This window comes from Alexandromys fortis, unplaced genomic scaffold (genome assembly GCF_014885135.2).
Source record: "Alexandromys fortis isolate MF-2015 unplaced genomic scaffold, M_Fortis_MF-2015_v1.1 scaffold_184, whole genome shotgun sequence".
Classification (NCBI taxonomy): Eukaryota; Metazoa; Chordata; class Mammalia; order Rodentia; family Cricetidae; genus Alexandromys; species Alexandromys fortis.
Window position 1 is genome coordinate 2,623,114 of NW_026068125.1, and position 23,854 is coordinate 2,646,967.

Consider the following 23,854-nt stretch of genomic DNA (forward strand, 5'->3'; position numbering starts at 1 on the left):
CAGCTCTCTGATGATGCAAAATTCGCAATCAAGCCAAATAAAAACAAGCTTTATTTGGTAATAGCAGGACAAGTTTATACCACATTGAGACTGTCTCCTGAGAAGGCAAAGAAAAGCGATTATATTTGATTCAATAACCAGAATACTTAGAGATAAATTTTACGCTTGGGTAGTCTGTAAGGGCTACAGCCAGTACACATTGTATATGGTTAACTTACACATTAGAAATAAACACTAAGTGGCCATGTTTATGCATTTAAACCAGACAAAACTTTCCTTACTTTTTCCAGCTGAATCTTTAGGCAGGGGGAGGGGTTGCAGGCCATTTGTACTTTCCTGGTGGGTCTGCTCCTGCAGCTGCTCTGCTCTGGTGTTCCCCTCTCTGCTGCTTTGGAGCAGGAGTCATTTTGTGAGACCAAAACCAATTATCACCCAGGACAAGCGGTCATCTTTGGTACCTGGCCTTGCAGTGGTCTCTGCTCACATCTGTCTGGCTCCTCCTTGGCATTTGGGCCTGGGACTGCACAACCTGTGGGGGAGGGGCGATCCTCTCCCTGGCTGCCGGCAGTGGTAGCACAGACAGGGACCTGCTGAAGTCTGGACTCCTGAGGCAGAGAGGGGAGGGAAGGTTGGCAAAATCTACTATTAGATTCCTGAAATCCTAGAAGTTATAGAATAGGGCCTAAAGCTCAGAGGAACCTCTGGGGTATGAGGACTGATAATCCTTTCGGTATCACTGTAGGGCTTTGTCAAAGATGTTTGAGAAATTTTGAAAATTCATGTGGCAGGCATGTCCAGGTGAGCTGACCACTGAAGCCCCCGTCTTGGCCATGCCATTCAAAAGCAAAAAAAAACGTCGGCACTCTTGGCTTCAAAAATTAGGCTGAAGAAGGCATCCTTAAAATCTAGAACTGAATACACTTAAAGCTCTGGAGAGAGGGAGCTCAGGAGATTATAGAAGTTGGGAATTGTAACATAAATGTTTTTAACCCATTTGCTAATCTCCCTAAGATCGTGCATAGGTCAAAAGTCATTGGTTCCTAGCTTTATAACTGGCAGAAGTGGGTAGTTTATGAAGACTGGCAAGGCACCAGGATTCCATGCTCCAGGAACTGATTAATATGTTTAGTAATAACAAACTTGGCCTCTGGGATCATGGGGTATTGCCTCACCCTCACCTGTTGGGCATTGGCTTTTAAGGTGACTAAAGACGCCTGAATCACTAGTCCTGGTGGGCTAGTTTCTGCCCACACTCCTGGGATGGAGCACTGAAGTTCAGCCATTAGAGGAGATGCCTCTGTTAGAAGAGCCTGTATTCTTTCAGATCTAGGCATAAGGATTAGACTTCGTGCTATGGGGAGATCATCACCCTCTTCCCAGTGAAATGAATTTGGCCTTTTATCTTAGCCAATAAGTCTCTTCCCAGGAGAGAGTAACGGCATTTAGAGATAACTATGAAGGGATGTATAACTTTTTTTTCTTTCCAATTTTACCATCTGTTTTGTGGTCCATGGTTGCAGAGCTGTCCTTGTATTCCCCTTGAATCCACATTTGTTTGTCTGATAGAGGCCCCAGTGGAGTTTTTAACATTGAAATGTGAGCACAGTGTCCACTAGGAAAGTTGTGGTTGCCCTGCTACTTTTAGGGTTACCCAAGGCTCAAGGGGAGGCTTAAACCCCATCTCCTTTAATAGTTTGGACCTACCTAATTTTAGGATTTTGTTTATCACTTCTTCCTTTGTGAGCATTGTCAGTTGGCTATTTGGGACAGTCTGTGTTCCCTCTGCCCATCAGGTTCCCGCCTTTTATCTCCCAGTTAGACTTTTGCCAGTCCCCGAACTTGCTTTTCAGGCGTTTCTCTGCCGTTATAAACCTTAGTGGCTATAGCAATCAATTTAGTCATATTTTAAACTTTAAGTCCTTTGAGTTGCTGAAGCTTCCTCTTAATATCTGGGACTGCTCAGTTAACAAAAGCCAGGTTAACTGCCATTTGATTTTCAGCAGCCTTAGACAGATGGGTGTGCAGTCAAGTAGGTGCTCAGAGACCATTTCGTTAGTGACTGCCTCATCATTAGTGGGTCAACATCTTATCCTAAAACCTGCTTCCAACATTTTCACTAAATTTTATCTCTTTCTTCACTGGTGAACATTATCTGGAGCAATGGCTGATAATCCCCCCCCCCCCCCGCCCCCCAGGTTGGAGAATGTGTAGAGGACAGTATCTAGGACATACATTAGCACTTGGGGTTTCTCGGTAAAGGATGGAGTCTTACGTTTCCAGTTACACAGATCACTAGATGAAAGAGGAAATAAACCAGGCAGGGACTGCTGTCCCCATCGGAAGGTTCCATAGTGCAGAGGGGGAGAGCAGGAGACACCACTACCCACTACTGGCCACTTGTGGCTTCCTTGAATGAGTGCCAAAAGGGCTCAGCTCCAGAGCCAAATGAACTCAGCTCCAAAGAAGGAAGCTGGGGAGGAGGAGGAGGATGGGAGGGAGAAGTGTTCTGCCAGGGAGCAGTGGGAGCTCTGGCATCACAGAGGACTGCAGATGCTGCAGCCTCCCTGAAATCTTGAAAAAGAGAAAGGGCAAGGTCCAGGGGAGACTTAGGTTTGAAAGAAGCTTTTTCCATAGTGGAAATTACTTCACACATGACCACAAGAAGAAGAATGACAAATAGAACAACAAGAAAAAATGAAAACAAGAAGCCAGCAGACACAAAAAAGGAAACGCTGTGCTTAGGGTCACATGATCTCATACCATTTCCAAAAGGCCAGAGGAGGAATAAGAGCCTCCCCTATTTTCCTCCAGTTCTGAGATTAGAAGTGATCTCCTTGAGCCTCCAGACGGTCTAGATACCAGAAACCAGAACCAGAAACTTACCAATTGGTAAAATAAGAATAAAAATGTTTGCCAACAACCAGAGACCAGGGTGTCCCCTCAAAACGAGGTTTGCACTTCCCCACAGGAACCACCAAAATGTTGGGGTCAAGGGGGATGTGCAAAGGTGGGAACAGACCACCAAAGTCTAATAAGCCAGAAGCAAACTTTGTTCCAGAAACCAGATTCCAAGAAAACCAGAAGCAAACTTAAAATTAAAAAAATAAAATAAAACACCACGAGGTTGTAGTCCAGTGCTCCAATGTGGGATTCTGTCTCTGTCTCCTTTCATCGCCTGATGAAGGTTAATATCCAGGAGGATGACTATGTGTTTTTCTTTGGGTTCTCCTTCTTATTTAGCTCCTCTAGGATCACGAATTATAGGCTCAATGTTCTTTATTTATGGCTAGAAACCAAATATGAGTGAGTACACCCCATGTTTCTCTTTTTGGGTCTGGCTTACCTCACTCACGATAGTGTTTTCTATTTCCGTCCATTTGCATGCAAAATTCAAAAAGTCGTTGTTTTATATTGCTGAGTAGTACTCTAATATGTATATATTCCATACTTTTTTCATCCATTCATCCATTGAAGGGCATCTAGGTTGTTTCCAGGTTCTGGCTATTACAAACAATGCTGCTATGAACAGAGTTGAGCATATACTTTTGTTGTATGATAGGGCATATCTTGGGTATATCCCCAAGAGTGGTATTGCTGGGTCCAGTGGTAGGTTGATCCCGAATTTCCTGAGAAACTGCCACACTGCTTTCCAAAGTGGTTCAGGAGTAGAAGGAGAGAGAGCATGAGCAAGGGACTCAGGACCGTGAGGGGTGCACCCACACACTGAGACAATGGGGATGTTCTATCGGGAACTCACCAAGGCCAGCTGGACTGGGTCTGAAAAAGCATGGGATAAAACTGGACTCGCTGAACATAGCGGTGCTGAGAAGTCAAGAACAATGGCAATGGGTTTTTGATCCTACTGCACGTACTGGCTTTGTGGGAGCCTAGGCTGTTTGGATGTTCACCTTACTAGACCTGGAAGGAGGTGGAAGGTACTTGGACTCCCCACAGGGCAGGGAACCAAGACTGCTCTTAGGGCTAATGAGAAAGGGGGAGTTGATTGGGGAGGGGGAGGGATGTGGGAGGCGGTGGCGGGGAAGAGACAGAAATCTTTAATTAATAAATAAGTAAATAAATAAAAATAAAAAAAAACACACCATGGAACACAGAAGCTTATCAGCTAGCTGTGACCACAGCCAGAGACGGTGTTTGTTAGGCTGTGGCAAAAGGCTAGTTTCTGAACCTGTCTTTTATAGTTAGGGTGCCAAGCATTAGTTCTGAACAAAGGAATTTTTACAATCTTGCCCTGACCCATGGGTCAGTCAACATAGATCCTAACTCATCATCACAATAGCAATGATGACACTGATTTCTTGGAATGACGCTTTCCCATCTGCTTGTTTCTGATAGAATCAAACCTCACATTTCTGAGAGATTTCATGTAACACAGTATTAATTCTCTCGAAAAATTCAAGTCCCTAAAACTATAATCATTTCTCAAATTAACTTGAAACTGAGTTCAGAAGTAGGATTAATGATCTACTTTAAGTACATTTTTCAGGATAACGATTCCTCAAACCTTTAATAAGCACAGAACCATCTCCTGTTTTCATTCATGGTCTCTAGATTTTGACTGTTACTCACTTTCAGCTTCTGTACAAAGGACTTGCAAATGAAAAACAACTCCAAACCCATAACACTCCATGACAAGCCTCCTGAAAGGTCCTACTGAAAAACACCTAAGTGAATGGCTGGGAAAGATACAGGATTAGATCCTGTTTCTCCTTTTACCCCACAAACTTGTGCTTGGATCACTCTGGTATTTCCAGGATACTCCTCTAACCCACCCCTACTACAAGAACTACCTCTCTTTCCATGACTTAGCACAGCACCAACTATAAAGATGTCCAGTAAATATCTTTCAATACAGCAAGGACAAGTGAAAGCAATATTCACAGGAAAGTATGGCCTAAATAAATATAATTTCAGTGTAGAGGGGGAATGTCACACACAAGATAACATACATATATAATTTATGAGATATATTAAGTTTGAAACTAAAACTGTAAGAATCATTCCAAGATTTTTATATGTATATATGTGTATATACATATATAGGTTTATATATGAATATATACATAAATATGTGTATATATGTATATTTTTGAAAACTTCAGAATGTAACATGGCCCCAGACCTTAGTAGACCCCAAGATGGTAGCACAACTAACTCTATTCAGGTCATAAAATTCAGCATGTAGACAATGCTACCTCTCAAGACTAAAGCAAAGGACTAATCCACCAAAGGTCATAGTTCTGGGAAAGTTGCTAAATATGCTAACCTTGTTTTTGCCTTCTGTAGTTCTGCTTCTGTCTAACTCTTCTTGTTAACTGAAATATGTTAATCCAGTATATAAACCCAGAATATGGTGTTTGTGTTTAAATGCTCACCCTGAGAAAGGCTCAGTGCTACATTGGGATCCTGAAGACCCAATGTAGTCACTGGTCAAGTAATAAAGACCTTCAATTGGTTTAAACCCACATCTGCGCAGACTTTTCAGGTGAATGTCCCACACCAAGCATTACCTTCTAGTTATCTCAAACTAACATCTCCAAAGAACCACTCACTCACACCCTCATGTCCTGGGCAACATATTCCAACTGTGTTTTTTACTCTAGGACATTTACCCTCTCCTCTTGCCCTCCTCCACTTTTTCACAATCCTTTGCTTGCTCTATTCTTACTACCTGCTGTCTAACCCCTCTCTGTTTATGCTTCTCTGTGTTTTACATTCAGAACATTATGTCTCCTGATTGCATCACATTGTCTCTCCACAGCTCAGCCTCTTGGAATTTGGGTTTCTGCAGCTTCCATTCCCTTCATCATGTTTCTGATGCCACTGCTCTGGCTTCCACACAACTTTGGGTCTCATTTATATTCGCATTAATCTTCAAAATGTGTCAAGTCTTTAAAAGCCATTGAAACCCATTAATAACTTTCCAGCAATCTGAAGCAAAACTCACCATTCCCTCCCAGAGAAAAACACAATAAAAAGTCTAAAAAGTCTTGCCACCTACCACACCACACACAGACACACACCTTCTACCATACACCACCACCACACATACTCATAACATACACACATATAACACCACATCACACACATAACCTATCACATCATATAACATACCCATCACATATACACCATCTCACCTATCATACTACACCACACACACACACACACACACACACACACACACACACATGCTACCACCACAACCACCACCAGCCCACACACAGCTAAGGAGATGTCAGAGCATAAACTCCAGCAGCTGCCTCTCCTAATTAGCTTAATGCACTAGCACAGCTTCTAGTGCCTTCTCTAATTGTTTTTACTATCCTTTGATGTTTCTAGTGCCAACTGATTTCATTTTTATGTGTTCCTTACATTGTATTTCTAGTCTATTCCACTACATTTATTTTCTACTTACTCATTTCTGCTTACAAATACCCATATACTTACAAATATCAAATCCACTAAACACATCAGGCCCATTCTTACTGGAAAAAAAAAAGTTGATTCCTTAGCATTCTTATTCTCTTGGCTAACGGTAAATGAGATTGTTGTCTTAATTTAATTTTATAGGAAGTGGGATTGAACCAGAGTTACACTCTCTAGACAGTGCTGGCCTAGAACTCAGGATGCATTCCAGTCTGCCCTCAAACTTGCCTCACTCAGCATTCTGATTACAAACTTGAGTTGCAACACCCAACTTTAATTTTTGTTTGTTCATTGCTAGTTTTTTTAAAATACAAAAGCTTTTTTTCTATAATGATTGCATTTGAAGATACTTTGTTCAACTCTTTCTTAGCTCTGATGGCTTGATTGATACCTTAGAGCTTTGTAAACACAAAATAGTGTCAACTACAGGTAGAAAAAGTTTGAGGGTTTTTTTTTTTTTTGTCTTTAGACATTTAAAATTCCTTTTTTTTTTTTTTTTTGTTTTTTGTTTTTTCCTCTGAGTACAAGATTGGGTACAAGTTGAGAGACCAAGGGTCCTTGTCTTGTTCCTGATGTTAGGCACAAATCAGTGGTCAATCAACATTAAGTGTGATGTTAGTGACTTTTCAATACACTCATAAAAATAATTTTAACGAGTGAAACTCAACGAACGTATAAAATAGATGAAAATCCACCCTTTTATTTTGTGCTACCATGGAATTAATTCATATCATCTATGACCCACAGCAGCTCTGTCAAATTTTTATTTAATTCCATAAAAGACAAGGAAGTGACCTTATTCTTCCTTTAGAAAGAAGGGAATGGGTGGAGGAAAAAAGAAACTATTAAAACAAAAGAAAAGAAAGAATTTTTATCTGTGCAGCAAATAATGTTGTTTGAGCTCACCCAGCACTCTCCCTCTTCAGGACCCTCTCTCGGGGATGCTGGGTGCCAGGCCAGGTGAGCCTGCATCTGGTAGATGACACTGAGGGATAGTGGCGTCTTGTTTTCTCGGTCAGAATCTACCAAATATTTACTAGGGGCGGGCTTAGAGGGAAGGCAAATCCGGCCTCAGAAACAAGGGAGCGGCAACGCCCCTTTGCTGTAAAATTTGACCTGTCTCGGCTTAGATTCCAGCTGCAGGCAGCCTGAATCCCAGGCAGCGGTGAGGGACAGAGACCTGACAGGACTGCACCCAGCTCTCAGCTCCATCTCGCCAGCGGTGCTGAAAGTGGATGGAGAGCAGCTAAGAGAGACAGACTTGAAAGAAGCCCGGAGCTGGACACTGCGACGGTGAGTCATAGCCGATATCCTTTCACCTTGGAAAGATCGCTGGCAGGAAGCAACTTGATTGCAAGGGTCCTGGAACTGAGGGGCTCCAGCACATTTCTTTCAGTACACTCTCTAGAACTGGTCACCTTCCTCAGAGGAGAAGAGGGACTTGGAGGATGGCGTGCGTTTCTTTGAAGTTTACTCCAAATTGCAATGTTTAAGAAAAAAGCCAGCAATTTTCTCCTCCACCCAAGTGAGTCTAAACTGTAACATAAAGCTTGTGTGGACACAGGACTGCCATGTGAAAGTGATGCTGCTTTTAGGTAAAGTTAAGGAAAGCTCTGTCCTCGTCCCTTGCTTCTCAAATATGCCTCACCTCTTCCTTAGCTCTCTGGGTCCTTGGCATCAGGCCCTGGAAGTGCCTGAGACAAAATTAGGCCCTCTGAAGTATTTCCAGAAGCCCTTTGATTCACTGACAGAGATGAAGAAGCACAGATATTAAATCCAATTGCTGCAAGGTTGGCCTTTGCACATCTGCTATTGAGGTGAAATTGTAGTCAAGGTCCATTTCATCTAGCATCCCATTTTCAGTTCTTTGTCTGAACAGCCAGCTAGCTGTGGTCTCCAGGCTCCAGCCAATTTTCCCCAAGGGCTTTCTTGTCTTACTGTCTTTGAACAAGTATTAGAGACCTGAACATTGACTTCTTGTTTGCTATCCCCTCATTGAGTCTCAATATCCAGCAAGCCACACATCCCTTCTGTCCCCTACAATAATATGCAGGAAGTTAACTATATTTAGTTTAATCACAGGAAGAGAAAGTAATAGAGGGGAAGGCCAGAAGCCTCCCCGACCCTTTTTATAACCTTTGGGCCACTTGTGTCACCTTTAGAAGATACTTCAGCCCCCAAATGGTTCTCCTAGTGGTTGCCTCTGGAGAGGGTCCTTGGTGAAGGTGTTAGTTTTCCTCCCATTTTCTGGGTTTTAAAACAAACAAACAAACAAGCAAGTAAAACAAACAAACAAACAAAAAAAAAAAAACACTTGCCATGCCTGCCATGGTGTTTTCCTAGCTATAAATGCCTCATCCATCTCCTTCTCAGCAGGGCAAAGCGGGGAAGCAAAGGGGTGAGAGAAAAAAGTCGTCTGAACCAGCTGTGTGATGGGAAAGATGCTTTTTTCAGCAACTCAACCCCGTTCTCTGCTCTTAAGGTCTCTTTTTAATTTTTAGTAATTAATAATTTTTAATAATTAATTTTAACAATTTAATTTTTAAAAATTACTCTGTTAGGCAGTATAGATTTGGAATCTTCAAAACTCTCTAATTCTGGTGCTATATTGTCTACTCTGGGTAAACATTCAGTTTTCTAGTGCTGGGTATAAATATCCATACCCAAATTATGAATGGTAATTCCTATGATGCAGTTTATGGTCCAGGCAGTAACCCAGATATGGAGGTGCCAGGATTGGCTAAAGTGTCTGACTTTAAGTTTTAAGTCTACAACCTTGTCGACTTGAACTGCATCCTTCTTTGATCCCTTTGTGGTGTCTTGATTTCTAGTTCTGCTCACTTTAAACTGAGGAAATGCCTCATGAACTCCCAACTCAGGGGATTGTCTACTCTAGGCAAGGCTGTTTTACAGTCTAAACTCTAGTTTCTAGAGTGTCATTCCGCCACTATTGCAGTCTTTTCTCTGTCTTAAACTGGATAATTGCTCAAAGAATAAACTAATTTATGAATCACACAGCTCTCTCCTTTTGCTTTTCTACATTGGAGTTAGGCTGTACTTATGTGTCCATGTGAATTTGTGCTACAGGGGTTCACCACTCTGTTACTACTATGAACAGTTAGTAGCAATAACTTATCTGTGTTGCGTTTGAGGGACAGTAGAAAGGAAATGGTTAATCTGCTACTTGCAAAAGCCAGGGTGAAACATTTAGCCAAGAAGGAATCTGAATCAGTTTCACTGCCACCCATTAGTCTGCTCTGTGTTCTCACTGTGTACTTTTCAAGAAAACAGCCGAGAGGTGTTCTATTTTACATCCAACATTGTACTATCACCAAAAATTTAACCTCTCCTTCATTTGTATTTTTTGGCTGCCAAGTGCATGCTCCAGTCTTCATGCCTCATGATTACCACTGAATCTAGTCCTTTTGTTGCTTAATCCCAGCTGGTGAATATCAAAGAAGTTCCCAAGCAAGCTAGTAACTTAAACTTTTTTGTTTAAGTATAAATATTGCCATAATTAAAAAGCTGACTTCAAGGCACATAATGAGGCAAAACAATAAACACAATGAAAATATCAGAGATCTGTTTAGAAGTGTTTTATTAGTTTTTAATGAATTATTATTGCTATTATTAATTTTATTTACATCCCAACCATAATTTCCCCTCCCTCCTCTTCTTCCACCAACCCCTATACCCCCATCTGTCTGCCTCCCTCTCTCATTCCCCATCTTGATCCACTCCTTTGTTTCTATTCAGAAAAGGGCAGGCCTCCCATGGATGTCAAGCTGCAATGAGAATAGGCACCTTCTTGCCTATTAAGGCTAGACTAGGCAACCTGGTAGGAGGAAAGGGTGAGGAAAGGGTCCCAGAAGCAGGCCACAGAATCAGAGACTGCCTCTGCTCCCACTGTGAGGAGGCCCACAAGATGATCAAGCTATACAACTGTCACATATATGCATAGGGCCTAGGTTAGTCTCATGTAGGCTTCCTGGTTGTTGTGTCAGTCTCTGTGAAACTTTATGAACACAGGTTAGTTGATTCTGAGGATTTTCTTGTTGTATCCTTGAACCCTCTGGCTCCTCCTCCTTTTCTTAGAATTCCCCCAAGCTCTGCCTAATGTTTGTCTGTGGGCCTTTGCTCCTGTTTTCTTCAGTTGCTGGGTGAAGCCTCACTGATGACAACTGGACTAGGCAACAGTCTATGAGCATAGCAGGCATAAAAGAATATCAGTAAGCATCATTACATTGACTTTTTTTTCCAGTGGTGTTTGGTTTTATCCTTCTTAGGTCTCTGGATTGTCCATCTCTGAATCCTGGTGCTCTAGGCAATGTCAGAGGTTAGCTCCCTTTGGTGACATGGGTCTCAGGCTAGACCAGTCATTGTTTGACTTCTCCCAGAATTTCTGCAGTTGCTTTGCCCCAGGACTTCTTGTAGGCAGGACAAATTGTAGGTTGAAGGTTGTAAGGCTAGGTTAATATCCATTTCCCTTCACTGAAAATCTTGCCTGATTACAGGAGATTGCCAGATTAGATTACATATCTTCTACTGCTAGGATTCTTAGTTAGGGTCATCTTTGTAGATTCCTGAGAGTTTAAATTGCACTAGGTTTTTACCTTGTGCCCCAAATGCCCTCCTTTTCCAGTCCTCTCTTCTGGTACCGTTCTCCATCACTCCTGTATTCAGGCCACTCAAGAAATCTCTCCTATTTCTCCTTCCAAGGGAGAGCCAAGCATCTGCCCCTTGAGCCCTTTTGGAATGTTTTGATTCCTTGCTATTTTGCAAGATGGACACATGGGCATTTCAATGCTTCACTGCTGGAAAGCACTATCACTTTTCTCCAAAATAGTTTAAAAGGTATTCTTAAAATTACCTGAAGTCATTGGGTGAGACGGCCCGCATTTTATCTCACATATTAAAGCAGTGCACTAAAACTCTCATAAACCAAAGTAAGCTGTGTTTAATTTCTATCATATATTTACCTATGTGTACAATTTCTATTGCATTCATGCTCTGAATATTAGCTCATTAAAATAACTTTTTAATTAATTACTGTGTAACACTGCTTTAACTCATTTCTGTCTACAAAAATCTAAAGTAATATTCAATTTGACAAATAAATACAATTAGCTTACCATTGTTCTAAAATACATAATTCTGTTATGGTTACCCATAAAGAATCATAAACATTTCAGATATTTCATTAAAGCATTTTTCCTTTAATGCCAGTTTTGAGAGTTGAAAAAAATAAAAAATAAAAAGTGAGATAAGAACAGTTATTGGTATGCCAAATGGATATTGCTTTAAAATTACACTTTTTCATTTCTCATCAGATGTTCATAAGGGAGAATGCTCATTTGCATATGAAAACTAAATAAAATGTTGTGTGATTGCTTATTTTAGATTTTTTTATAAGTCAATTAAGAAGAATTTACTTTTGTTTTGGTTTTATTTGCTCAGTTCCTCAGTAGGCCAAAGAGTCTCAGAGGCAGGCTAGTAAATTTAGAATTTTGTTTAGAAGTTTAAGTCTAAATATTTCAAAGATTAAATAGCTGTCTTGAGGACAGCATCTTGAGTCAGAGTCGATGTCTAGAATCTGCTGGTACTGGTCAAGCTTTCTTCCCATATGCAAGAAAATGCTAAGTTGCTTGTCCAGTCTGCCTTTTAAATCCCAGAGGTTGCTCCAGCTGCAGTGTACATCTTAGCTCTACTGGCAATGTCTTCCAATTTTAAATTGCAGAATAATAATTCTTCATTTTGGGTCAACTTCTTCATGATTTCTTATCCATTTTATGTACATAAAATATACTTTGATCTTTACTAAACTATTGTAAATATTCTTTGGATCAATCAGTTTAAGTATCAGTGACTAACTAAAAGGTAAGAATGGTTGTGTGCTCATTCAGAGTTCATGATTGCTATTGTGTCCATGCTGATTTGTGTTTTCTCATTTTATATTAATCAGAGTTCATTTTCTCTGTTTTGCAAAATTGAAGAGTTATGCATGTGAGATCTATGTGGTACCCGATTCTTACAAAGGGAATAGTATAGATCAGATGACAAGATGGCTCTCAAAGGAGAAGAGTGATTACATAGTTGTTGGGCAAGCTAAGAATACATTTAGAAAGAAAAGTTTTTAAAAACCACCACTTTTCTTGTCCTACCTGACCTAAAGCCATAATGAATGTGTACTATGGTTGTCTTGTTTAGTTCCCACCACTTTTGTAATAACCATTGCTTCTTTTATATCTAAGATTGCCATTCCTTCAGTAACAGAGAACACAGCAATATATCCTTATATCACCCTCACAAAGCTACTGCTTTGCCTTTTGTTTGTATGTTGGTTATTTTCAGTGGCAGTCTGAAAAGTGTTCAATGCATTTCCGGAAGATAAATGTTACAGTAAAACTACCTTTCTAGGGTCATCTGGGTAGATTGTCCTGTTATGAACAATAAAATTGCTTAAAGCTGATGCTTCAATCTTACCCAAAGGTAAATGTAAAGGCGTAAGCGAATGCAGACAGATTGTCAAAATATAGATAGCTTTAATGGAGGCATAGACTTACAGAACCACCGTTCCCATGGAGACCAGGAAAGCAGAAGCGAGCTCTGGGAGCACGCTCGCCAAATTTATAGGCAAACTTTAGCCTGAGGTGAACACGCCCCCTAAGGGGTGGGACTTATCCCTACATCTCCCCCTTTTGTCTAAATAAGACAGAACTAAACCAAATACAACTATATACAATAATAACAAATAATAAATATAACCAATATTGAGAATCAAAAGTTTTGCTAAACATTCTATCTCAAGGAGTCTAAATAATGTAGAGAGTAACTACAATTATATAATCTCCAACTCCATCAAAGATCCGAGAAGGGAATAAATATTACTTAACAAACAAGATATATCCAAAATGTGTAACAATTGACAAAGACAACTGACTACCTGGGCAATCACCCAAAGTCTCGTTTGCAATGTTGAGTCAACCAACTTTGGCTAAGGCCTAACATAACTGACATACCATTATTAAAGGCAAGGAACTTTTCAAAACTATCTTACCCCATCTTGGCAGGATATGACAGTCCTGTTGTATCCATTGATGCACGATCTGTATCTCTGTCAGTGGTTGAGGTATGGGCTTTTCTTAACCCAAAGGCCAGTTCTGCCAAGAAGACAAGCTCCCAGTAGAGTGTCTTTGGTGCTCAACGTTCTCTAGGGAATAGAGCAGTGTTGCCAGGATCAATTGTGTCTCACTATCACGAAACTCTGAGTTATATTAAAGGCCATATTCTACAGCTCTTCAAAGAGGTTGAAGATTATCTATCTATACTGAGTATAATCTCTATATATCTAAAGAACCTGATTAGTCTAATTATAAATGACAAACTTAGATGACTATTAATCTATGTAATTCTCAATATCTATCTAACTTAAAGACTAAGACAATAAACAACTGTGTAACAAATGAGGATAATGACCTCCAAATATAAACACTGTACAAATATACATTGCAACATGGTAAATATATATCAATACACAAACATTATATAAGTATCTTAATCAGAGGTAGAAATGTATACTGCAATATGGTAAATATATACAATATATGTCAATACAATATATGTCAATACATAAAAATGTTTTAAACAGAGGTAGAACCATGCATGCATACAATAGTCAATATAATTTAACTTTGTATCAATATACAACAAGAAACGATACCAATATATTTGTCTAAAAACAGTAACTCACAATTATAAATCTATTATCCCATCGTCCCTCTTTTTTTTTTTTTTAAATGATCCCTGAGCTTATAAAATCCCTCCCCCAACCTCCCAACCCCTAAATGATGTCCCTAAACTCAGGGGCAAACTTTACTGGGAGAGGGGACGTCGTCCTCTAGAATTACTTCCAGCTGTCATGGGGGCAACGTTCTTTCTGGGGGATCCTGTGAAAGTAAAATGATGGTTAAATTTCAAGATCAATGTCTTTTAAAATTGCAAGTAGTCTCTGAGTATTTTGTGGAGGTCTGGCCAGAATGTTGTACAAGATGTGCACCATTTCAGCTAACCAAGTTGGGATCGTCTTGTGCAGCTGGTACCCAAAACAGGTCTTGTAGTAGCGCTATCAGTATCATGACGTCATATCAACCAGGTAGAATTGTTGTTGTGGGGCCCCATCTTCTTCCTGGAAACTTCAAATGTCACTTCAAGAAAAACTCCTTGTTCATTGTGAAAAACTTAAACATTAATCATATAGACATACATATATATATTCAATGAAAGGCATGATAGATATATTCAATGGAAAGTATGATAGATATGAAGAAAAGCAAAGATGTTTTCTAACTCATATTTCTTTCTGTCCCATACCATGGCTCTTGACATGAGACAGAAACTCTGGGTTTTTCTCTTACTAACAACAGGCTTGGAATTGGAGAGGGACTGAGCCAGAGTCCAACTTCAAAACCAGCTCTATAATATTTATAAAGAAATGTTTAATAAGACATATATATATAAAATTAATACTTACAAAATGTGTCCATCCATCAGTAATTAAATATTCAGGGTCCCTTAATTTCTTTTAAGATGAGTATTTTCCTATGGAGATAAGAAAAGAACCCTGCCCCCAACCTGTCTGTATTCCTTAATATCAGTATGCTCACCGTCCTTGTGAATAACTGTTATTTTTCTTTTCCAAGTGGCTTCTCTTCTTCAAACCAAACCTTTATTAATTTTGACGGTATCCACAATTTTTCCTCACCTGTGGAGATAAGAGCAAAACGTTGGGTGCCAAAATGTAACGGCATAAGCGAATGCAGAAATATTGTCAAAATATAGACAGCTTTAATGGAGGAAACCACCAGTTCCCGCAGAGACCAGGTCACCAAATTTATAGGCAAACTTTAGCCTGAGGCGAACACACCCCCTAAGGGGTGGGACTTATCCCTACAGGTAAATTAGACATCATTTATATTTTTCAGTCTGAAGAAATAATAGCAAAAGAAAAGCAAAAAGAATACATTTTCAAGGGGTATAGAGAATTTCTCAACAGTTAAAAGCACTAACTGAACCTCCAGAGGGACTAAATTTGGTTCGAAGCACCCATGTCAGGTGGCTTCCAACTGCCTATAATCCAGGGGATCTGGCACTCTTTTCTGGGTTCTGTAAGCACTATCCATGTGTGCATATGAACACACAGGCACACACATACCTATGAATAATAATAATAAATTGTGTTTTAAAGAATAAAATCTTTAAACATAAATCAGTGATTCTTTATATTGAGAGGTAAGTGGAGCAAGAAAAACAAAGTCTGGAAAGATATTAAATCTCAACTTATCATGAACACCTTCCTTTCTATCAGGTTTTTGTTTGTTAATCATGGTGCAATATCACTGGTATAAACTTTGTACTAAAAATGATTAACTATAAATGTGTAAGTATAACTCTGATCTATTACCATATTCTTTTTTAATTTAGTGCTCATGTCTCCAGAGAGTGTTTAGAATAAAATGACATTGCTTCACAAAGGAACATTCATTTTTTTCCAGTTTTGTGTGAATATTTGGAAGAATGCTAACCAGGAAAAGAACGAGTCCCATGACAGCCATTGAAAATATCTTAACTCTATATAAGAAAAAAAAACATGTTCTTAGAGTGTCATCAGTGATTTTATTCTTTTGCAAAATGTTCTTACCATGCAGTGATAAGACATTAGAAAACCACCACTCCTCTTGTCCTACCTTTCAAACTAGATGGAATATGTACCATGTTTGTTTTTTCAGTTCCTACCACTTTTATAATAATCACTGCTTTTTTCCATATCTCCTAAGCCATCTACTCCTTCAGTATTAGGGACCATAACAATGTAGTATTAACACAGCACAAAAGCAAATTACTTATCTTTCGATCTGTGAGTTGGTTGTTTTCAGTAGCAGCATGGAAAGCATTCAATACATGTTCATATCCTTGTGTTATAGAATACAAATGTGATAGTGAAACTGCATTGCACATGTCATCTAGATAAATTGTCAGTCAGGATGTGTAGCTACACTTGCTGTCAACAATTTTGAGCAACCGCCAAACTCTATGACCATCAGACAATGTGGGAATAGGTTCACATTTTTGAACCTTTATAACATTTTTAAGTATTTCAAAAATTTTTTATGAAGTAGCAGATTTCTTTCTGGCATTTTTATATATACTTGATTTGGGACACTTGCCCCTACTTCCTGTCTGGTAGCTCCCTGTCTTCTCATCCCTGATTGAGTCTTTTATGCCAAGATCTTCCTTTTCCCCTTCATATCGAATGTGTTCTAGTACCCTTCCCTCTCCTCTTTCTTTAAGTCTGTTTACTCCCTTCTTTATGGGTCCCTTTCTACTTTCTTGACCTCTGCACACACTCACTCCCACATAAATCAACAGGTATCAGAATCAAAAGCTAGGATCTGCATATTTGAGAGACCATGTATGTTTGTCTTTCTAGGCCAGGGCTACCCCATATTATATGGTACTGTATCGGGAGGGCACGTGTTCTTTTCCTGGCTGCCCAGACTCCCCTAATAATCTTTAAGAAACTATATTATATAAACCACTGCTTGGCTAATCACTTAAGTGTATTGCTAGCTAGCTCTTATATCTTTGGATAACCCATTTTTATTATTTTATATTTTACCATGAGGATTGTGGCAGACCAGTAAGGTTCCAGCTACCAGCTCACATATGTCCCCTCTTGCTGCTCCATGGCTTCTCTCTGACTCCACCTTCTTTCTCCCAGCGTTCAGTTTAGTTTTTCCCCCAGCTCTATTCTGCTAAGCCACTGGCCAAAGCAGGTTTATTTATTAACCAATAAAAGCAACAAAAGTACTTTCAACATCATGGTACTTCCAGTTTCATTTATTTTCCCCCAACTTTAAGTTTTATTTATCTTTATGCTTCAATAAAATCTCATTGTGTCTATGTATTGTATTTCATTATCTGTTTGACTTTTGATGGACATCTAGGCTGATTCCATTTTCTGTCTCTTGTACATAAGAAAGAAACAATCATGGATAAGCAAGTGTTTCTGTAGAAGTATTTGTGTCCTTTGGATTATACGCTCAGGAGTGGAGTGGTTGGGTCATATGACCCTTCCACTTTTAGATTTTTGAGACACTGTCATACTGGTTTGCATAATGTCTGTATCAGTTCATAGTCCCACCAACAGCAAATAAGGGTAAAATTATTCATGGATTTAAGACACTCGTCGACAAAATCCTGATAATATTCTTCATAAAAACCAAATCATATTTTGATAAAATTAAAATTAGCTGAACTGATGTTGACTTTTACTTAATCTTCCTAAAAGCTCTCTGTCTCTACTTTGTACTCATTTTATTATCTGAATACTGAAAATTAAACAAATAGTTCTCCTATGCATAAGAACTGATAAAGTCAAAATTTATACAATAATTCTAATCCCAAACCCTGTATTCTTAGCTTCAGCCCACTGTCTATTCTATACTGTAGGCAACCTTTGTTTTAATGGAAGCTAAATATATGAATATTGAAAGTTAAAATTTGAAATCAAGTTCTATTTTACTTATTTGAAAAAAGAAAAACATAACATCTACTGTATTTTATTTAAAATATGTGACCTTAAGTAAACTAATAAAAAATTTGTTTTATTTGGAAAAATACTAAAATTAGACAAATCCATTCAAACTCATTGGTGGCCGTACACTTAATACATTGGTCAGGTTGCAAGAAGAAGGAGGAATGTTTGTACAATAGTTTACCTTGGTTTGGCTTTTTGAAAAGAAATGGTAGGTGGCCCCAGCATCACATGTCTAGTTTACCTACATGGGGAATGGAGACAGGAAGATATCTTTAGTTCAATAATTAAAGATAACCCTGGGCAACTAAGAACAACATTCTAAAACTAATAAAGGAAAAGAAATGATGACATAGTTTAACATTTTTATTATCTCAACTAAAATTTGCTATTTAACTTTTAGGGATCTGAGGTTATAAATTTGCCTCTTGGGCAGGTCACAGAAACTGTTGACTATGCCAATTTAAATTAACAATTGCTTTTTTAAGTTGTTACTATAAATGCTCATTTACCTCATGCATGATTTTATAATAAATAAATAAGCCATAGTTGGTTACAGCCCCTCAAGCAAGTGATGTCTTATTTAAGTTCAAGACTTCCCAATGTTCAGTCTCTGAACTCTTTTTCCTAGTACAAGCAAGGTTTCTGGAAACTTTCAGACAGGCCTGGTTAAATGGTTCTCATTTTGAAATAGACTCCTTGGTAATTGTCAAAATACTAAACTGTACCTAGATTCCTGTAGATCATTGCTGAGGAGAGAGGTGTGCTTTCACACTAATTACTTATAATTTTCTGAAAGATAAACTTTAGCAGGTATTGGATCTGGGACATTGGTATTCTGGAATCACTCACCGGTATGTAACAGCTAAAACTTAAAGGAAATCATGTTTTATAGGGAAACTTGGAAGGGAAATAGCATCAAGGAGAGTCTGTGGACAACAGGCAAAGTTTCTATGGTATTAACAAAATGAGAAAGTACAAATGATCATTCCTCGTTTGGCCATTTAGAATATCACTGGACTCACTGAGCCCAATTGGTCATCATAGTTAAACACAACCTGTAGCAAGTTTATTTACCCCAACCAGGTTGAAAATAATTTCATGTACAAGTGATTTTTGAGCAACTGCCATATACTTGCAATATTTTTATAATATTTATTTTATTTTTCTCTCCAATACTTCTTGATATTAAATTTTGGTGTGCTATTACATGCTTCTAAGTCAATGTTGTATTTCTCTAGTGATGGAGGTGGGTCTTGTATCTATCTGTTGCTTTCATTGGTTAATTAATAAAGAAACTGCCTTGGCCCTTTAATAGGCCAGAAAATTGGGTAGGTGGAGTAAACAGAACAGGATGCTGGGAAAAGAAGCCAAATCAGGAAGTCACCATAGCTTTCCTCTCCAAGATGAATGCAGGTTAAGATCCCTCTGGTAAGCCACCACCTTGTGGTGCTACACAGATTATTAGATATGGGTTAATCAAAATGTGAGAGTTAGCCAGTAAGAGGCTAGATCTAATGGGCCAAGCAGTGTTTAAAAGAATACAGTTTCCGTGTAATTATTTCAGGGCATAAGCTATCCAGGCAGCCAAGGGCCAGGGTGGCAGGAACGCAACCTGCCACTCCATACTACCAAGTGGCGCCCAATGTGGTAAACTGGATTCATGTAAAACCTGAGAGAGCTTAATTTAAAACACACAAAAAACCACAGCCTTTTGCTATTTGCTAGGGTATGCTGTAGAGAGATTTCCTGATTCAGCAACAGCAGCAGAAAAAAAAAGCTGCATCATTTTAAAGCACGGCTTCCTGGGGCTGTGCCTCCAGTGCAAACTCTGGCTTTAAAGCATTTCAATGGCGTTTATGGGACTGGATGTTTGTGTTCCCGCTTGGGATTGGAAGGAGAGTGCTCTGAGAATGTGATGATGGCTCAGCACTCCACACCTGCACCTGAGCAGAAGGCAGAATCAGACTTAGGCAGGCGGAAGAGCATGGTGGATTCCTGCCGCCATACAGAGCCATGTTTCCAGGCTGTGCAGTGCTCTACATGTCAGATTTAGCTGTGACTTGGATGAAAAGAGTTTCTGTGCCTCACCCTCAGTCTCAGAGTTAAAGTGCTGAGTGCAGCTCCTACCTGGCAGCCCCAGAGCTACTAGAAAATGGTATGTCCTCATTTTGATATTGGAGAGAGGTGGAGCCAACATCCACAGCAGCCATCAGCTCTGCAGCTCAGAGGCACAACTGATTCAGTCACAAGCAGCTCCGCCATGTTGGACTGGGTGTGGCAAACCCGCAGTACCTGTTTTTGACCTAGAATCTTAAGTGCTTAGTGATTTAAAGGCACAAATCAAAAGTGCTCCTGGATAGTAAAAAATTACAGATTCACAATAGAACAGATTCAGACATAAAAGACCACTAAATGGATCACAGTGTTGGATGAGTGTACATAGGCTTGAGAGAAAGAAGAAAAAAATATAGAGAATAAAGTTAATAGGGTAAAGTCTTTAAAGAGACAGAATAAAGTAAACTGAGAGAGTAAAAATAAGCCATATAAAAATGGAAAATTCACAGAGAGTCTGGATTCTTTATATTATTGTGTTTTCTATAAAATTTTTGACTGTGAAAGAGCTAAGTACAGAGAGACATTTCATTATATGGGCTGCCAAGTGGAACCAGAATGGATATCATAAGGGTATTATGACTTCAGAATTTGGTTCTAAGGATATGATGCTTTAGAGAGGGTCTTCTTTTGTTTTCACAGAGGATGAGGCCTTGTGGATTGCTTCTATCCTAATATGGTATGATAGACCACGTCCTCCTGAAGGGTTGCTGTGAAAACCCTCAAAAAATTGCTTTGCTCAACTGCTGACTGAGAGAAAACTAGCACACAGGTTATCCCATAAAAGACCTGAATAACAGTGCCCGCATTCAGCAGGAAGCAGTTTGGAGAAAAAAAATTGGCCCATGTTCCCAAATATTGTTTATAAATGTTCTTTTACATTTAAAGGGGGATATGATATAGATATGAATAATTTTTATTGGTATAGATTTTAAGGTCAATTTTGTTATATGTATATGTATTTCTGCTCTTGATTAAGGTATTGTGATTGTGTAGTTCATTTTAAAATGTAATGTATAATTAGGAAATATAGGTTGTTAATGAATAATCACCGATAGTAGTCATTTGTAGTCATGTTAGTTAGACTTTCTAGATGTGCATAGCTATATGTCAAATAGGCATTCTTCATATCTTTCAAAGACTACAGAATATGGCATTTAATGTTTTAGTAACTTAGGGTTTTTCATAACAATGAGACACGTCTGCTCCTGGCAGCACCAACTACTTCAAGAGGAAGATAGGCATCGAAGAGGCTCCTTATGGAGTTTGATAGCCATTTGGGCAAGAAACTGCTCTTGCCTGGACTGATGCATGAACTGGACACAAAGAACCCACAGAGAAAGGACTGCTGAACTTGCCTAAAGGTGAGATGATTCTTTGGGGTTCCTGATTCATGAAAGAGTCTGCGAGACATTTTGCAGGACACAGAAGATAGTAACTGAACTGTCTTTGAATTTCCCTGCTTCATGGAAACGTCTACTGGAAACTATGGGCCTGTAGGCTGAAGATGGATGCCCCAACAGTACAAAAGAACTTTGGGTGACTGTCCAGGCAGCGAGATGTCTCTGTCATTTTTAGAGTTTGGAAGTTGCCTATTTCTTGTTTGCTTAGGTAATATTATATCCTTCTGGAGTCTTTGATGGAGTTGAAGAATGGATAGTTATAGTTTTCCTTAGTTATGATAAAGATAAAATAGATATAAATATTGTAACTGTAATTCTTACTTGATAACTGTTTTTGTTATATGTAATTTTGCTATGTTAAAGTTAAAGCTTTCTTTTTTGTTTAAACAGAAAAAGGGGAAATGATGGAGATGGGTCTTGTATCTATCTGTTGCTTTCATTGGTTAATTAATAAAGAAACTGCCTTGGCCCTTTAATAGGGCAGAAAATTAGGTAGGCGGAGTAAACAGAACAAGATGCTGGGAGAAAGAAAGCCGAGCCAAGCAGATGCTATAGCTCTCCTCTCCAAGATGGATGCAGGTTAAGATCCCTTCTGGTAAGCACCACCTTGTCGTGCTACACAGATTATTAGATATGGGTTAATCAAGATGTGAGAGTTAGTCAGTAAGAGGCTAGAGCTAATGGGCCAAGCAGTGTTTAAAAGAATACAGTTTCCATGTAATTATTTTGGGGCATAAGCTAGCTGGGCATCCGGGAGCCGGGGTAGCAGGAACACAGCCCACCACTCCACACTACACTCTAGAATAGGAGCACTCCATTAACCTGGAGTCAATAACTGTCTCTCCATTTGAGAGATATCATTGTGCCTGAAACATACCTTGATGTTCCATAGCCCTTTACCTGTTCATAATTAACTGCTATCTCTTTATCTGGAGTGGAAAAAAACTTCTAAACTTCTAAATGTTTCCAGTATGACTACTTGAATGGGGTCTTCTAAGGGAAGTCCTGTCAACTGGAACAATCAACTACAGTAATAAGTCATATAATAGAAATGTAAGCAGTTATATTTTATATAAATAAATTCATATCTCATATAACCTAATATCTCTTGTAGCTACTTTTCTATTTCTGGGAAGAGATGTCATAACCAAGACAACTTAAAAAGCATTTAAATATGTCCTTGGTTACATACTTAGAGGATAGTTTATGACTATCAAGTGGGGAACATGACACCTTACAGGAAGACATGTTTCAGGAGCAGTTGTTGAAAGATTGTATTGTATACCAAAGTTGGAGGCAGAGAGATTGGCTAGGTTTGGCATGCACTTATGAAACCTCAAAACCCACACCCACTGACACATCTCCTTCAACAAGGCCATACTTCTTAATCTTTCTCAAAATAGTTCTACCAATTAGGGACCAAGCACTGTATGAGCCTCTGGCAGCCATTCTCATTCAAATAACTACAATATTTACTGGGAAGACAATCATAAGTGAATAGAGCAGCATACAAAATAGAAGTCACAAGCAACACTCTGTCTTTATGTGTCTTATAGATTCTTTTTTGTTATTTATTTATTAAAGATTTCTGCCTCCTCCCCACCACCGCCTCCCATTTCCCTCCCCCTCTCCCAATCAAGTCCTCCTCCCTTGTCAGCCCAAAGAGCAATCAGGGTTCCCTGCTCTGTGGGAAGTCCAAGGACCACCCCCTCCATCCAGGTCTAGTAAGGTGAGCATCCAAACTGCCTAGACTCCCACAAAGCCAGTATGTGCAGTAGCAGAGTGATGTCTTATTGATTCTTATCCAAGGCCTATTAAACTCTGACTTGGTGTTCTAGTGAAAGGAACTGAGTCATGTTTTCAATAACTTATGACCTAAATCATTGATTAAATTTTTAAATGTTCAATTAAAAGAAAGATTAAAATAAACATAAAAATACTGTGAAACTTTTGAATATTATAATTTCAGATCAGAATTTCTAGGTTTTTCTATATGCCTTTAGTAATTTCTTATTTTGCCTTTATTTTTCTCACTTTTCATTTATCTTGAGATTTAAAATATGTGCATCTATGTACTAATGGCAAACCACACGAGAGATCTAGAGCACTTTGACAGAAATTCTTTATGGTAGCAGGTCATTGCTCTGAGCCACATTTGTGTTGCTATGTAAAGTTTGGAAAGACCTTCCAGAAAGTGACTGTATTCCTCCAACAAACACAAACCAGAATTTAGGTTTTGGACAACAAACACTTGAAGAATAGTACTACAAATCTAATCCTTCTATATTTTGTTTTCCTG

The 23,854-nt window shown here is 39.0% G+C and overlaps 1 protein-coding gene across 1 annotated transcript in view; it reads left to right on the top strand.

Moving 5' to 3' along the window:
- The first annotated feature begins 7,587 nt into the window (after positions 1 to 7,587).
- Agtr1 (angiotensin II receptor type 1) overlaps positions 7,588 to 23,854 on the top strand; it is a 96,707-nt gene continuing 80,440 nt past the window's right edge. Inside the window, exon 1 of the mRNA XM_050125752.1 lies at positions 7,588 to 7,737. The gene's annotated coding sequence lies outside the window, so the exon portion shown is untranslated. The remainder of the gene's footprint in view (positions 7,738 to 23,854) is intronic.